This window comes from Ovis aries, chromosome 16, assembly GCF_016772045.2.
Source record: "Ovis aries strain OAR_USU_Benz2616 breed Rambouillet chromosome 16, ARS-UI_Ramb_v3.0, whole genome shotgun sequence".
Taxonomy (NCBI): Eukaryota; Metazoa; Chordata; class Mammalia; order Artiodactyla; family Bovidae; genus Ovis; species Ovis aries.
This window is the reverse complement of record NC_056069.1, coordinates 58430126-58445299: the sequence shown is the minus strand read 5'-3', so window position 1 is coordinate 58445299 and position 15174 is coordinate 58430126. Positions and strand designations below refer to the sequence as shown.

At 44.2% G+C, this 15174-nt stretch overlaps 1 non-coding gene across 1 annotated transcript; it reads right to left on the bottom strand.

Annotated features, from left to right (window-relative positions):
• Positions 1-10227: 10227 nt before the first annotated feature.
• On the bottom strand, positions 10228-10334 carry LOC114118796 (U6 spliceosomal RNA). Its single transcript, XR_003591959.1, has one exon. It is a non-coding gene; the product is annotated as a U6 spliceosomal RNA (small nuclear RNA).
• Between the last annotated feature and the right edge of the window lie 4840 nt (positions 10335-15174).

Below are 15174 nucleotides of genomic sequence, written 5' to 3'. Positions count from 1 at the left end.
ATCTTCATCTTATTACCACAGTGATTGGTCTAGGTGCTAGCTTCATAAGATTGCTGTAAGAAATCAACAAAAACTAAATGACTTCACTGAAACTTATTCTCTCAAAAGCATGGATGCTAGAAGTTCAAAATCAACGTGTCAGCAGGGCGAGGCTTCCTTAAAAGACTCTAAGAAAAAATACTTCTTTATATGTTGTATCTTCTGAGAGTTGCAATAATTCTTGGTTTTCCTTGGCTTGTGGCAGAAAAATGCCAATCTTTGCTCCATTGACCTTTTTGTACAAACAAAACAAAACAAAACCCAAAACCTAACCCCTGTATCTGGGTCCAAATCTCCCCTTCTTCTAAGGACACCAGTCATTGGATTTAAGGCCCATCCTAATCCATTGTGGGTTTCCCTGGTGGCTCAGATGGTAGAGGGTCTGACTGCAAAGCAGGAGACCCGGGTTCAATCCCTGGGTCAGGAAGATTCCCTGGAGAAGGGAACGGTAACCCACCCCAGTGCTCTTGTCTGGAGAATTTCACGGATAGAGGAGGCTGGTGGGCTACAGTCCACAGGATCAAAAAGAGTGGAACTTGACTGATGTGACTTACCAAACACACACCAGGTACACAGACATTTTATAAAAATATAGGGGGAAAAGCTTACAGCTTTACTACTTAATTTCGTGACCCTCAATGCTTTGGCAGCAAGTTATTAGTGCCAGAGAAGAGGAAGAAAGGGATCAGGACACTTAGGATTTGAGGGGCTCAAGAAATATATAATCCAAGACAAGATCAGAATTATAAACGCAAAGATTGATTTGGGGGGACAGTGGTTAAGAAATCATAGCCGTGTGAACTGTGGAGCCAGTGTGGTTGATGACCACAGATTGGAGTCAGAGTCCAGACCCCAGGAAGCCTCACATCTCTCCCTCATAGCAGGTGAGAGGTGAGACTGTAAAAAGAAAAGTGAGATAAGGAGTTGGCTCATGGAAAATTCCAAGAGGCCTTGGGCACAGAGGTTAAGCATGTGGACTTCGGAGTCACACTGTCTAAATTTGAATCCACTCGCCTGTGTTACCACAGGCACAGCACCTAAACTCTCCTCCTCCAAGTCCCGAGGCTTAAACAAATTCATAAGATTCCTGGTGCTTGCTATTTCTAGGAAGAAGCATGGCAGGCATCTAGTGGTTGGTGTCCAGGAAATAGAAGGTATTAGCAAAGGTCAGGGCAAGACAGAGGGTGCCTGGTTAGGGACATCTGGGCCTTCAGGTCCTCTTCAGAGCATGAGAGAGCTCCAAGGCAGGTGGCCTCTGGAGGGCCCGGGGCGATGAGTAAGAAATTGGAGTGTGAAGCAGAAGCTCTCCTCTCTCAGACTCAGCGTAACCTCCATCATCAGCTTTGTCTGTCTTTCAGACTTACTGAGCTTTTTCTGATGATGAAGGTTCTACATTGCAGCGTTATTTGTAGTAGCTACACACTGGAAAGAACCTGAATGTCAATAAGAGAATAGATTAATTGTGGTATATTTGATGAATACTCTACAGCAGCTTTCCCAGGTGGCTCGGCGGTAATGAGCCAATGCAGGAGACGCAAGAGACGTGGGTTGGATTCTTGGGCCAGGAAGAGCCCACGGAGGAGCAAATGGCAACCCACTCCAGTATTCTTGTCTGGAAAATTTCCATGGATAGAGTAGCCTGGCAGGCTACAGTCCATGGGGTTGCAAAGAGCTGGACGTGACTGAGCACAGACAGATGCGTGCACTACAGCAGTTAAAGTAAGTGAATTAGTTCAATACGTAGCAGCCTGAACGGCTCTTGAAAACCTAATGATAGTGAAAAAAGTAAGTGACAGTGTGACCAAGTGTATGTAAACAAATCACATGATGTTTATGAAAGGGCAATGTATGGAAAAGTATACAATCAGAAATTAGATGGATGCATTCTCAAGAAGAGAGGGGTCTGGACTAGGAACAAAGCACACTCAACTTCATCTAGAACATCTGTCCTTGGTGTTCAGTTGCTAAGTTGCGTCTGACTCTTTGTGACCCCATGGACTATAGCATGCCAGGCTCCTCTATCCTCTACGGTCTCCCACAGTTTGTTCAAATTCATGTCCAATGAGTCAGTGATGCCATCCAGCCATCTCATCCTCTGTCATCCCCTTCTCCTCCTGCCTTCAATCTTTCCCAGCATCAGGGTCTTTTCTAATGAGTCGGCTCTTTGCATCAGGTGGCCAAAGCATGCTGAGCTTCAGCTTCAGCATCAGTCCTTCCAGTGAATATTCAGGATTGATTTCCTTTAGGATTGACTGGTTTGATCTCCTTGCTCTCAAGAGTCTTCTCCAGCACCACAGTTTGAAAACATCAGTTCTTTGGCGCTCTCCCTTCTTCATGGTCCTGCTCTCACATCTGCACATGACTACTGGAAAACCCATAGCTTTGACTAGATGAACCTTGGTCAGCAAAGTGGTGCCTCTACTTGTAATGTGCTGGCTCGTTGTTCAGCTGCTCACTCGTGTCTGACTCTTTACGCTGTATACATTTGTCATAGCTTTCCTTTCAAGGAACAGCCTATTACTTCATTAAATTTTTTGAAGCAAAAACAAAAGTTAATTTTGGGTGGAGGGTCCATTATTTTCCTGTACTTTCTTCTATTTTTAAAAATGTTTCCTGCCCATTGTAGAAAATAAAGTAGTAGGAAAAGCAAGTAACTAGCATGTAGATATTATTGCTGTTATCATTTTGTCCTATTACTATGTGTATATAGATGTGTATTTAAAATTATACTGTCTGTATATACAGTTTTGTAAGATGTTTTTTAAACTTGATGGATTATATTTTCCTATGTCATCAAATGTTCTCTAAAGATATGATTTTCAATGACTGCAGAATAGTTCATCTTCTGTATATGCTATAATTTTTCCATCATTTTCCCATGACTGGATCTATAAACTGTTATAAACTATTGGGTTAGTCAAAAGTTTCATTCGTGTTTTTCTATAACATCTTACAGAAAAACTCAAATGAAATTTTTAGGTTTTTGGCCAACTCAGTACATCTGACTTTTTGGCTCTGTAAATAATGACTTTATTATATAAAAATTATTGTATAAGTAATTATATAATTATATATAAACCTACATAATTAATAATATAATTAGTATGTAATTAGCGTAATTATTATCTAATTGTATATTTCTGATAATTCCATTAAGATACATTTCTGGGAATAGAATTATGGGTTCAAGATGTATAGGCATTTTTAAGGTTATTGATAAGTAAACTCCATGGACTATAGCTCACCAGGCTCCTCCGTTCATGGAATTCTCTAGGCAAGAATACTGCAGTGGGTTGCCATTCTCTCTGGGGGAACTTACTGACTGAGGGGCTGAAGCTGGGTCTTCTGCATTGCAGGCAGATTCTTTAACATCTGAGCCACTAGGGAGGCCCACTGATACAAATCGACAAATTAGTTTCCGAAAGACAGGAACAGTTGACACTCCCTGCAGTTCTATATGAGGTAGCTGCTGATCTTGAAGAAAGTGCAAGAAAGAAAGTCAAGTTGCTCAGTCGTGTCCAACTCTTTGTGAAACCATGGACTGTAGCCCACCAGGCTCCTCTGTCCATGGAATTCTCCAGGCAAGAATACTGGAGTGGGTTGCCATTTCCTTCTCCAGGGGATCTTCCCGACCAAGGGATCAAACCCGGGTCTCCCGCATTGTAGGCAGATGCTTTTACCGTCTGAGCCACCAGGGAATGCTGATCTTAAAGTTCCATAAATTGGATAAAACTCCTAACCCACTCCACCTCCACCACAAATTTGATTTTCCTGGTCCTCCAGTCTTATTTTCTTTTAGATTTCCTCTAGCGGTGGTTTTGAGCTCAGGAAGAGAGTGGCCTCTGGCTGGAAGACAGGCGTGGTGGGCAATTCCCCTAATATTTGCTCCCATGGGAGGCTCTCTGAGCCAACCTCCTCCCTCCAAGGAGCTCAGTCACTTCCAGGCACTGGGGTGAGGGCCAGTCTTATTACCGCTCAGCACCTCCTACCCTGTGGCTGACACCTACGCTGTGGCCCGCCTTCAGAGGAAAGACAACCTGTTATTTTGTACTTGTTGCTGTCTTATATCAATAGGAAGCCAGTGATGCTGTTCTCAGCAAAAACACAGATTCACCCTAAGAAGCTGTCCTTTTCGAAATGGGATAATCCTGCCCTGGTGTTCCCTGACTGGCAAGAATCCCTTCCATATGGGAACATCTGTCTCTATCTGAAATTGATTCTAGTCATGGGACTACTGATGAGTATCAGATGGTTTAGTAGAAGAATTAATGGTTTAATCCTGGCTTATCAATTGATGGGTAACATATGTTTATTGGGCTTTCCCTGGTGGCTCAGGGATAAAGAATATGCCTGCTGATGCAGGAGACATGAGTCCCATCCCTGGGTTGGGAAGGTCCCCTGGAGAAGGAAATTGGCAACCTAGTCTGGTATTGTTTCCATGGGAAATCCCATGAAAACAGGAGCCTGGTGGTCTGCAGTTCATGGGGTCACAGGATCAGACCAAACAACAAAACAACAAACATGTGCTTCTTACAGACCATTTATTTACTTCTATGATATCTGCAGAGATAAGCCACAACTATTATGAAAGAGCTTCTCACCTTGTGATACAGTGTTGCTTTTAAACCTACCTTGACATAAAACAAATTATTTGCACACCTCACTGTCATCATACAATTCCAGATCTTTTAAAGTTAAAAAAAATAGTAGCTGCCTCCTACTGCTCTTTGGATAAATAGCCACATCCTTACCATGACCCTCAAGCCCGTCTGGTTTCACTGTGGGCAAAACTCCCCTCTTGAAAACCTCTTTCACCTTCTTCCCAGATCTCAAATTCAACAATCTCCCTCTGATCTCAGGGCTTTTGCACATGCAGTTTCCACGGTATGGGACAGTCTGCCTCCTCCTACATTGTTCCAGACCCAGCAGATCTCACCCCAGGGCTCTCCTTTGCCAGTCTTAGTAGAATCTTTTAGATGAGCTTAAAAAAAATAAATAACATCTTCAGGAAAGGCTGTCCCTCAGACCACAGACTATGTGTGGATGCTCTGATTAATGTTATCATAACATGGTGTGTTTTTGCTTGTGATGATTTGTAGTTTGCAATTCAATGTTTGCCTATGTCATTATTGCTTGAAATCTGTCTCTCCCATTCCTCTTCTGTGTTCCACGGGCAAAGAGGCTGTTTGTCTTACCATCAGAAGCATGCTGGCCAATAAAATGTGGGGCAGACAGCTGCTGAGTCACCGCTTGTCAAATAAATAAATGGATACCGACTAGTATGGCTGATGGCTTGGTTGGGTTAGTGTACTGGCTGAGCATCCTTGCGTGCAATCTCCTCATAAGGCAATGAACTATTTCTCAAGCCATAGAAAAGTGTCATTCAGAGTGGAGCCTTTATGACAGCTGGGCAGGTTTTCTTACCTGCTTTCTTGCCTACTCGTGATGGGAAATTGTTACTTCATCTGCCTCACATTTAAAAACAAAGACAATATCTTCACTTTTCCTCCATCCTGAGACATCAACATCATCATTATTATTTTGTTTAGGAAGCAAGTTTTTTTAAATTTACTTTTTGCTGCTGCTGCTAAGTTGCTTCAGTAGTGTCCGACTCTGTGCAACCCCATAGACGGCAGCCTACTAGGCTCCCTCATGCCTGGGATTCTCCAGGCAAGAACACTGGAGTGGGTTGCCATTTCCTTCTCCAATGCAAAAAGTGAAAAGTAAAAGTGAAGTCACCCAGTTGTGTCTGACTCTTAGCCACCCCATGGATTGCAGCCTACCAGTCTCCTCCGCCCATGGGATTTTCCAGGCAAGAGTACTGGAGTGGGTTGCCATTGCCTTCTCTGAATTTACTTTTTAGTTGGAGGGAAATTACTTTACAATGTTGTGTTGGTTTCTACCACACAATAGTGCAAATGAGCGATAATTTTACGGATATCCCCTCCCTCCTTAGCCTTCCTCCCCTTCCCCCACCCCATCCCTCTAGTTCATCACAGAGGGCCATTTTGGGCTCCCTGTGTTATATAGCAACTTCTTGACTGCAGCTATGAAGTTAAAAGATGCTTACTCCTTGGAAGGAAAGTTATGACCAACCTAGATAGCATATTGAAAAGCAGAGACATTACTTTGCCAGCAAAGGTCCGTCTAGTCAAGGCTATGGTTTTCCTGTGGTCATGTATGGATGTGAGAGTTGGGCTGTGAAGAAAGCTGAGCACTGAAGAATTGATGCGTTTGAACTGTGGTGTTGGAGAAGACTCTTGAGAGTCCCTTGGACTGCAAGAAGATCCAACCAGTCCATTCTAAAGGAGATCAACCCTGGGTGTTCTTTGGACAGAATGATGCTAAGCTGAAGCTCCAGTACTCTGGCCACCTCATGCGAAGAGTTGACTCATTGGAAAAGACTCTGATGCTGGGAGGGATTGGGGGCAGGAGGAGAAGGGGACGACCGAAGATGAGATGGCTGGATGGCATCACTGACTCGATGGATATGAGTTTGAGTGAACTCCGGGAGTTGGTGATGGACAGGGAGGCCTGGCGTGCTGCAATTCATGGTGTTGCAAAGAGTTGGACACAACTGAGCAACTGAACTGAACTGAACTGAATGAACCAGCTATCAATTTTATACATGGTAATGTATATATGCTAAGACATCATTATGCAATGATATAATTTAATAGTAACTTTTCAGAGGGAAAAACCAAATATATCCCCCCAAATATTGCTCCCACATTAAATGTATATATATATATATATAGATTGTAAAACATCCAATTCTGGATATGTTAACATGTTATAAAATGGCGAACATCTTTGAATTTAGACAAAATTGGCAGTCCTACCACAAAGGCTGGTTACGAATATTAAAACAAATGAAGGCATGTGAAGTGTATTGCCAAGTGTCTGGTACACAGTGTTCAATAAAATGATACTTATTAGTAAGCTTATTACTATTATTCCTACCATTTTACTTTGAGAGGATTAACTTGAGTTTATCCTGTGGGTTTTAGATTCCCAGTGACGTTAAAGGGCTTGTGTTCTTGTTGGGGAGGAAAAAAGTTTCCTCTACCCTTCTAGTATCTTCTGCCTGCTTTAAGAACTAAATTAACAGGAGACAGATTAATAGGAGAAAATCAAACAAATATTTAATAACATGTATTCATGGGAGAAACCTAGGAAAAGTGAGTAAGTCACACAAATGGTTAAATCCCTCACCTTAAATGCCAGCCTCAGCTAAAGACAAAAGAGGATGTTGGGGGTAGGGAGAGCCTGTTACAAGAGGTGGCCAGGAGAAGCGCAGTAAACAAGGCTAAGGATGTTGTGCAGATTTACTTCTGTAGAGACTTGCTCATCCTTCTTGTCCTGGTCCAGGGAGGGAGACACCTTTACAAGTGGAGAATTCCCTTATAAATGTAAATAGTTCTTACAAAAGGGTGACTTCTACTTGATTTTCAGAGCTTTTCCCCTTGTCTGCCATTTCTTAGAAAATGTGCTCAGTCGATCAGTCCTGTCCCACTCTTTGTGACCCCATGGACTGCAGCTTGCCCTCCAGGCTCCTCTCTCCATGGGATTTTCCAGGCATGAATACTGGAGTGGGTTGCCATGTCCTCCTCCAGGAGATCTTCCCCACCCAGGGATCAAACCTGCATCTCTTGTGTGTCCTGCATTGGCAGTCGGATTTTTTACCAGTTAGTGTTAGGTTAGTGAAGTCGCTCAGTTGTGTCCGACTCTTTGCGACCCCATGGACTGTAGCCTACCAGGCTCCTCCGCCCATGGGATTTTCCAGGCAAGAGTACTAGAGTGGGTTGCCATTGCCTTCTCCAGAGGATCTTCCCGACCCAGAGATGGAACCCAGGTCTACTGTATTGTAGGCAGACACTTTACCATCTGAGCATCCAGGGAAGCCCACATTAACCAGTTTAAGATAATTAATATGTCAAAGAGACATATTTAAGGGTGTCAAATTCTGCTCCCTTCCACTTGGCATGTCTGGGTGAATGCAGTCTCCCCTCAGTACTCAGGCCTCAGAAAGTCACAGTGACACACAGGAGCTAGGCATCACCGTGGAGGTCCCGGAGCAACCTGAACTGGGAATCCCAAGCTCTTTGGACCCCACCTCGGGTGTGATCGTGAATGAAGGGAAAGAGGCCCGGAGGGTGAGTCCATAGGCTTCCTTGGACAGTCGCACTTCGTCTCCAGCTCCTTTCCTAAAGAAAAGCCCCCGTTTGGTGGGCCAGGATGTTCATGTTGTCCTTTCTGTGTTTTCACAAAATAACATGGGAGTGTATTTATTCCAAGAGATCTCAGTTGGGCATTTCCGGTCCCACTGCCGCCCCCTGGCCCGGACTTTCCTGGCTCACCCCCAGGCAGTCACTTCCCACCCCCCTCCACACTTTCCTGCCTGCAACCCTCCCAGTTTAACTCATTTCAGTACAAACAAGCGGGGCCCCCTTCTCACTCCCCTTCCCAGTCTGGCTGAAAAAGCTCATCGTCATGGGAAACATTATTCTTATTCGCATGGAGGGAATAGTTACTGCCCTTGGTTAGTCTGGTGTGTGAAGCTCTCCCAAGTCAGAGCCCATTCGAACTTCCCAGACTTTCTTCTGCTTTCCCCTGCTCTGTACCTGACTCCCTGCCCATCCCATCTCTCACTCTCTTCTTTCTGGAATAATCTTCTTCACTCTTATCTCCCTTAGCACCTCGGGGCTTGTCCTGAGGCACTTGATTGTATGTTTCCAGCTTGGGGTGTAGTCAGACAGGCACACAGCTGGTGACTCTTCTAGATCATAATCTCCTTGAAAGCAGAAAATCCACCTCACTTCTCCTTATATTGTACTTTTTAACTACCGTACGTGGAGAAATGAGTACATGACCTTTTGGTTTCTGAAACATCAAAAGGAACAGTAATTATGTATCCTTTATGTGTCGCAGAAATTAAATCTGCAAGAAAAAAAAGGTGCCCAGTTGAGGGATCTTTGTTGAGCAAGTCATTTCTTCTGTGTATTCTCCCTCTGAACTCATTTAACTGTGCAAAGGGGCTTTTTTCTCTGATGGGCAGAGCAGAGAGGTAAATGCTGACAGATGATGCTATTTTGGGCTTCCCAGGTGGCATGAGTTGTAAAGAATTCGCCTTCCAGTGCAGGAGGCTTGGGTTTGATCCCTGAGTCAGGAAGATCCCCTGGAGAAGGAAATAACAACCCACTCCATCATTCTTGCCTGGAGAATTCCATGAACAGAGGAGCCTGGTGGGTTGTAGTCCATGGGGTGGCAAAGAGTCAGACACGGCTGAGCAACTGATATGACTACACTGATGCTATTTTAGCTGTCTGTCCATTCATGCATGGATCCCATGCTCAGAAGGCAGCCAGTATACTTTGTTAAATCAACACCAGTGCTTTACTGAATTCGGATGTGTTACTGAACCAAACCTGTGTCTGTTTGCCCTCCTGTAGCAATCAAGCCAATCTGCTGACACTGGCTTGGGATGAAGGAGAGGGTGGTATTTATTATAAGGCTCCAGACAAGGAGTCCAGGCATCATGAATGCTCAGAAACTTGAACTCTCTGATGGGTTTCAGGAAAACATTTTTAAAGGCCAGGTGAGGGACGAGGTCACTGGGGTCTGTGATCAGCTCGTGCACAATCTTTGGTTGATGATGAAGTAATAGGACCATGTCACAGGGGTTAACATTATCAGTCCTTGGGCTCCAGTAGGTCTGGGGGCTACTGCTGCTCATGGTCATTAAGTAGTTAACTTTTTCCATTTGGTGGGAGTTTTGGCATCTGTAAAAGGACTCAAGGCAATTTGCATCAGATACTGTTATCTAGGTAATTCAGAGGAGAATTAAAGCAGAGGACGTCGGGGGATGGGCCTGTCCTGGGAAGTCTCCCTGGGAAGATGGGATCAACTGGGAAGGGTCCTGGGTTTAGGGCACAGCCAAGCAGGGTTCTGCCTCCCCTGTGCTCAGCTGCTTCAGTCCTGTTCAATTCTTTGTGACCACAAGGACCTTTGCCCACCCGGCTCCTCTGTCCATGGGATTTCCCAGGCAAGAATACTGGAGTGGGCTGCCATGTCCTCCTCCAGCGGTCTTCCTGACCCAGGGGTCCAACCAGCATCCCTCACATCTCCTGCACTGGCAGGCGAGTTCTTCCCAGTGCCACCTGGGAAGCAACTCCCACCCCACCCCCACCAGAGATGGAACACTTCACAGATTTTCGTGTCATCCTTGCACAGGGGCCATGCTAATCTTCTCTGCCCCATTCCAATGTTAGTGCATGTGCGGCTGAAGCAAGCACTCTCTCTCCCCCAGCTGCCCTCTTCTCAGCCCCAGTTCCTGAGGGGAAAGAGTAGTCACTCAACATTCTCATCTTTAAGAGCGAAGCTGACTCTACCTACTTTTAAGGAAACAGGTGTCACAGACAATTTTTCAGAGCCAATGACACTGTGATACCTGCAGGTGGAAATTCTTGGCACTTTGGGGCTTCTGAACTAAAGAGTTGTGTAAGCAACATAGCCTGTCGGGTTTTCCATGTTACATGTTTTTTGGCTCTGTGGAGTTTTAGGTGTTCTCTTGAATGTAATGACTTATTGCACATGCCTACTGAAAACAAACGCACAACCTAAGAGCAGTGAGTTTCAGTTTTGTTTGGGGATCTAAGGACAATGGCCCAGGATATAGCCTTTCAGATAGCTCTGAGAAACTGCTCCAGAGAAGTGGGAAGAGCCAGTTAATACATACATACATACATACATATATATATATATATAGTGTTTTGGGGGGAGGCTGGGAAATACATTTCAGTTCAGTTCAGTTCAGTCGCTCAGTCGTGTCTGACTCTTTGCGACCCTATGAATCGCAGCACGCCAGGCATCCCTGTCCATCACCAACTCCTGCAGTTCACTCAGACTCACATCCATCGAGTCAGTGATGCCATCCAGCCATCTCATCCTCGGTCGTCCCCTTCTCCTCCTGCCCCCAATCCCTCCCAGCATCAGGGTCTTTTCCAATGAGTCAACTCTTCGCATGAGGTGGCCAAAGTACTGGAGTGTCAGCTTCAGCATCATTCCTTCCAAAGAAATCCCAGGGCTGATCTCCTTCAGAATGGACTGGTTAGATCTCCTTGCAGTCCAAGGGACTCTCAAGAGTCTTCTCCAACACCACAGTTCAAAAGCATCAATTCTTCGGCGCTCAGCCTTCTTCACAGTCCAACTCTCACATCCATACATGACCACTCAAGCATAAAAATATTACTGTTATTCACAAAGGCTTCCCTGGTGGCTCAGTGGTAAAGAATCTGCCTGCGATAAAGGAGACGCAGCAGATGCAGGAGACCTGGGTTTGAACCCTGAGTCAGGAAGATCCCCCTGGAGGGGAAAATGGCAACGCACTCCAGTATTCTTGCCTGGAGAATCCCACGGACAGAGGAGCTGGGTGAGCTACAGGCCATACGGTCGCCAAGAGTCGGACACGACTGAAGGCACTGGGCACACAGGCACGCAAGCTCGTCACAAAGAACAGGCATCTCAATTAATGATTTTAGCACTAGTCTTTCTGTGGGAGAATGCAAGCACCTGGACCTGAGATCACGGAAGTTCCTACTTAGATATGCATCTTCACTAGCTAGGGGCCCATTTATCCAAAGCACAAAATGCTCCCTTCTTTTTTTTTTTTTTCCCCCCATTCTGAATTCCCCTCAGGGTTTGGTGTCCTGGGTAATACAATGAGTTGGGACTTCACCATTTGTGTAAGGGGATGATGAGCCATACTCTTTGTTCTTCCTGTTTACACGTTTTAAAATTGTGCATGGGATATAGTTTCTAAACCCAATCTCCTTTCTCTTTCGATGACCAAGTAACATGGTGTTTATCTTGTATTAGACATGTTTCTAAGTATCAACAGGCTCTGAAGAATGAAGTCAACAGTATGGTTGATTTTCAGATTTCTTTCAATGACTGCAAAGTCAAAATAGAATTCTGAGTTCATCAAAAAAAAAAAGCTGACAAGTCCCAGGAACTGTTAGGACATGCTTGGGGTTGGGGGATCTGACTTTCAGCCTCAACCTGGAGTTGACTGAATGTGGTGATCTAGAGCATATTATTTTTTCCCCCACCATTGGCCCCTCCAGGCTATAAAGCAGAGGCAGTGGTGACCGTCCCTCTCCCTCCCAAGGATGTGATGTGGAATATATCCTCAGACTAAAACGTTACACAGATATTTGTATTAAGTAGTGGGCCTACTGAAGTGTTTCTCGGTGCTATTATTTCTAGGTAGCTCGCTTATAAAAAAATTTCCATCTCAGTGATAGGTGACAAGTTGCTCATTCAGTAGTCCATGAGAATCGTTTATCTTTCCCTCCTGCATTACCACCTTCATTTTCAGACACTGCAGCAATGGCCTTATTTTTAATGGTGGACATAACCTGAGTGACCATTTGGTCTGTGTGTTCCGTGTCATCCTATCCCCCTCAAGCTATGAGCTGGTTCTCAGAGGTGGGGAAGAGGTTGCTGCCACAGTGCCAGCCTCTCAGATAATGATACACCATAGAATTCTTTCAGGGCATGAGGTTTTAGGGCAAGGTACTCCTGAATCTAATTTTTCCTGCATTATTTTAACCAGATGCTAATAGGAATCGACAGGAGACTGACCTCAAACTGTGGAAAATTTCTTAGATAGAAGCTGTTCAATGAGAAATGTCATTCTCTAGCCATTTCAGAGTCCTGTGATTTTTATCAGAATAGAGTTATTTGCCTTAAGGATTTTTCTAAACCTATTACTTTCCTATAAAAGACTTTTCAATTGAAATAATACATTTCTCAGTATGTAGTTACTTTGATTGCTGGAGAGCCTAAATACTTGAAAAATGTCTTAAACTCCTATTCAAGGACCATTTTCGCCACCGCAAAATTCACAGAGGGTGATATACAGTGACTGTTTAATACCTTGATGCCATATTAATAAAATCCAGATGTAATAAGAAAAGAAAGGATCCTATATCTTAATAATATCACAGTGCTCTTTCAGAAATGCTGAATAATCACTGTAGCTGGAGTTGGAGAGGGAAGGGCACACCATTATTTGAAGAATATCATATGGTGCCTAACGTCTTAGAGAAAGCATGGCAACACTTTCTATCTCATCTGAAATGCAGCCCTCCTTCAGATCAGCTCTGTGGGATAATGCTTCTCAAGACAACATTTTCTCATCTGCCTTTTGTTCTTTCACGTCCATGAAAGACACTAGCTTTAGGTTGGATCTCACATAATCACTGATGATCATTGCATCTCAGCCCTTTCCCCCTTCATTGGGAAGTCCATCTTTGAGGGGTTGCAAACTTACCTACCCACAGGTCTGCTTAATCCATTGGAACTGCCAACCTTGTCAGTGATCTGAAAGCTTATATAGTCTTGTGCTTTGCAGGTGACTTCCCAGGTGACTCAGCGGAAAAGAATCCGCCTGGCAATGCTGAAGATGTGGGTTTGATCCCTGGGTCAGGAAGATCCCCTGGAGGGGAAAATGGCAACCCACTCCAGTATTCTTGCCTGGAGAATTCCATGGACAGAGGAGTCTAGCAGCCTGCAGTCCATGGGGTCATAAAAAGTCAGACATAACTGAGCATTCATGCACACACCTAGGCACTAGTCTGGATGAAATACTACCATCATTCAAAATAACACACTGTAGAATTTCAGCACCTTTTATTTAAAACATTAAATAATGCTTTGTAGAAGGTGCTTTTTCAATTTTACTTGTAAAGTGAGAAAACACTCAAAGAGTATCAACTGTAAGGTTAGAAAAGGAATCTCTAGAGACGTGTGTTCTAGCAAAATGGGACTTTTTAGAACTGATATATTTTACTTTAAAATAGTTGATAAGTCAATAGTTAAGTTTTCCTTCCCTCCTTCAAGAAAGGATTTCCTGAGTATTAGCAGTATTTTTGGCATACACAGGTACGTCATGTCTAAGCTATCAGTGCCTGAAATCATTCATTTTAATACATAAGGAGAATTTCCTCTGGTTATAGCAGAAAAAAAAAAGTTGTTTGCTTAAGATTGAACTAAAGTTCATGGTAATTGTGTCACAGTAAACGCTTAGAGTTCTTTGTGTTTTCGTCACATATTTTAGCAAAGGATTCAGTTTGTGTTAGTATTTTCGCTCAACAGGCACATGCCTTGCCCTACCGATCAGAGACCTGGTAGCTAGTGGGTTCAGAGAACATCTTAGAGTTCCTTTGCCAGTGGTCTTTCAGCATGTTGGGGATCGGAGGGCAGAAGGCATGTATCGCAGGAGACACGCCAGGCCGCTGGAACTGTCAGCATCAACTGTGTCATAGATGGTGCCATTGCCACATCTGAAATTTAACGCTCAAAGGAAAACTGTGATGCAACATGGAATGGAATATAGGTGTGTCAAGTGGGAAAGCATCTTCTAAAGATTCCTGAGATCATATTACTATTTGTGTTGTCACGTATCTTTTTGAGGTATGTGAGAGAACAGCTATTGAGTGAAAGAGAAATTATCCTGTGAATGAAGTCATGGATTTGAAAGCTTGCCAGCCCCTGGCAATGATGACTTTAGGTTTCCTCACTTTTTTCCCTCATCTCTTCTCTTGTGAGTGCTCTGTATGAAGACAGCAGATCTTGGAGGCCATGGACTATGGTGGCACTTCCCCTAACCGACTATTCTTCTTGGAACTCTAGTTAGTCTCGCAAAATTTAATAGTTGTTTCATGGGAAAAGAATTTTCCTGGCTGTATTAGTCAAGTTTCTGCAGAAAAATGGAACTGTTTTGTTGTTCAGCCGCTCAGTCAGGTCCCGCTCTTTGAGACCCCATGGACTGCAGCACGCCAGGCTTCTCTGTCCTCCACTACCTCTTGGAGTTTGCACAAACTCATGTCCGTTGAGTCAATGGTGCCATCCAACATCTCATTCTCTGTCGTCCCCTTCTCCTGCCTTCAAACTTTCCCAGCATCAGGGTCTTTTCCAATGAGTCAGCTCTTTGTATCAAGTGGCCAAAGTATTAGAGTTTTAGCTTCAGCATCAGTCCTTCTAATGAATATTCAGGGCTTCCCAGGTGGCTCAGATGGCAAAGAATCTGCCTGCAATGCAGGAGATACGGGTTCAATCCCTGAGTCAGGA